The following is a 2,704-nucleotide window of genomic DNA, read 5'->3' as shown; positions in this document are numbered from 1 at the left end:
TGGGATATAAAGATAAATTTAATCAATGATTATGATTGGGGATTTAAATCCACTATTGTTCATTAATTTGCATGATAAACAAATACCTTTGTGAATTCTGCCTGAAAAGGTAATCATATACTGTATTTAAATAGACTTGCATCTTTAGCTTAATTTAACTTAAAAAAATTTATGCTCTCATTAAATCTGTTCTACAGTTTTATTTCATTGATTTAAGGATCTTATAAAAATGCACATAAACTGCCCACATTAGTAATTACCCTAATTTTTAAAAAATGTGGTCACATTTTTTTCATCACACTAGTTACCAAACAATCTATGAACCAAGTGTATGGTGCCCCATGATCATACTAATGTACACAGCTATGATTTAATAAAAATAAATAAATGAAAAAAAATGTGGTCACAATTCAATCATTAAGAAGGGAAGCGAAGCTTCAGTCCATTAGCAGTTGTTTATAATAGCACGTCTAAATTGATTATACTGCAGATTTTTTTATAGGTCTTGTTTTACAAATTGAGCCTAGTCAAGTAAACATAACATTTGGTAATAGTCTTCATAGCAACTGTCAAAATGACTTATTGTTTTTCCAGTCCTGCATTCCTTCAGAATTAATAATACCTTTGTGCCCTTTATAACACTTATTACTGATGCCACGAAGTTCTCTATATTTAATGAGTAGATGTTTCATTATAGTCCATAGTTCTGTTGACAGATAGAAAATTTTTCTAATCTATTTCTCTTTTCCTCTTGATTGAAAGATTGTAAATATGCAATTAGCAGTTGAAGTATAAGTAAAAGAAGAAAATATCAGCTGTTAAGATTTCTGTTGAGACACAAGATGCTTTTTTTTTTTTTTTTGTGGTTTTTGGCCGGGGCTGGGTTTGAACCCGCCACCTCCGGCATATGGGACCAGTGCCCTACTCCTTGAGCCACAGGCATCGCCCCAAGACACAAGATGCTTTAACCTAACAACAACATGACAAAAGACAAATGCATCCTTGCCAATGAAGCTGTAAGTTACAAAATGTTTAAATATCTGATTTGTTTTTTCTTCTTGAAATAATCGTAATTATTGTCTTCCATGTTATAGAAATTAATGACAAGACACATTCCTTTCTTATAAAGCTAACTACGGCTAAACTCTCACACACGTTGTGCTTATGATTTCTGTAGTTAATGGCTTCCCCGTATGTTTCAAAAAAGATGAGGTCACTAGCTTCTAAGAATGAACGAAAATAGGAAATACACCTATAGGAGCTTGTGATTTATAGAAGTGATAATTGGCATACTAATAGCATGGTGCTAGAAATTCTTGGTCAACACTAGAAATACTTATTACTCCTTCAAGTTTAGTATTTTAATCCCAGAAATGGCAAAAGTGTTATCATATTTTGATATATCAAATTACACTCTTTAATTTTATATTTAAAATTTTATATATTTGATATATTTGATATTTATATATTTGATATTTGATATTTAAAATTTTATATATTTGATATATAAAATTACACTCTTTAATTTTCTCGAGTTATGAGACTCAATCTAAGTCTCATAACTTTCTTTTCTGTTTCATCTTCTTTTTAAATAATACTTTTATATATTCCAAGGTTTCATTTTTTATTTTAAAAATTTTTAATTTTTTTAAGTGATGGGATAGAATTTATGGGCAGGGAGAAAAAATGATAAACATGATAAGCAAAAGAGGACAAACAGATGAGTGGGAAGAGAACTTCCAGCAGCTGAGAGGGCATCCAAATGGGAAGGCCTCTCCTTTGGTTTTTCTAAAGATCATTTTCGTTTCTACTCCGTAAAGGTTTGGATTCTTTTTATTATTATTTCAAAATATTACAGGGGTATACCCCTTTTGGTTACATAATTTGCTTTTGTACATTTTGAGTCAAAACTATGACTGTGCTTTTCATTAGGTGTGAATTAACCTAGCCCCCAAATCCCCTCTCCTGCCTACTTGATTCCTGGTGAGTTTTACTTCCACTTATGCATCTAAGTGTTGATCTACTGGTTCTAAGTTAGTACTGAACACATGAGGTGTTTGTTTTCCATTCTTGTGATAGTTCACTTAGAAGAATGGTCTCCAGATCCATCCAGGTTGTTACAAAAGATACTAGATCACCATTTCTTTATCAATACCCTGGTGTATTGATGGCCGTTTGGGCTGTTTCCACATCACTGCAATTGTGAATTATGCTGCTATAAACATTCAAGTGCAAGTGTCCTTTTTTTTCCCAATAGGTCAAATCCCTAGTAATGGAATTGCTGGATTAAGGAAATATGGAATACTTCATGGATTTGAATGTCATCCTTGCACGGAGTCTATGCTAATCTTCTGTTTCATTCCAATTTTAGTGTATGTGCTGCCAAACTGAGCACAGTCTCATGATTTTCAATAGGCATCAATCTTTTATTTCATCAACCCTTTATTTATGCCTATTTCATAAGGCATACATTTTTTTCTTTTTTTTTAATTAAATCATAGCTGTGTACATTAATGCAATTATGGGGTACAAGGTGCTGGTTTTACATACATTTTGAAATACTTTCATCAAATTGGTTAACATATCCTTCACCTCATTTTCTTGTTATTGTGTTAAGACATTCGTATTGTACCCTTAGTAGATTTAACATGTACCCTTGTGTAAAATGCACCATGGGTGTGGCCCCACCAATTACCCTCCTTCT

The 2,704-nt window shown here is 32.2% G+C and overlaps 1 non-coding gene across 1 annotated transcript; it reads right to left on the bottom strand.

The window, feature by feature from the left end:
* Positions 1 to 2,290: 2,290 nt before the first annotated feature.
* Positions 2,291 to 2,395, bottom strand: LOC128564117 (U6 spliceosomal RNA). Its single transcript, XR_008373996.1, has one exon. It is a non-coding gene; the product is annotated as a U6 spliceosomal RNA (small nuclear RNA).
* Positions 2,396 to 2,704: the final 309 nt, after the last annotated feature.

Source organism: Nycticebus coucang, chromosome 13, assembly GCF_027406575.1.
Source record: "Nycticebus coucang isolate mNycCou1 chromosome 13, mNycCou1.pri, whole genome shotgun sequence".
Taxonomy (NCBI): domain Eukaryota; kingdom Metazoa; phylum Chordata; class Mammalia; order Primates; family Lorisidae; genus Nycticebus; species Nycticebus coucang.
The sequence above is the reverse complement of the archived record's forward strand: the minus strand, read 5'-3'. Positions and strand labels throughout refer to the sequence as shown.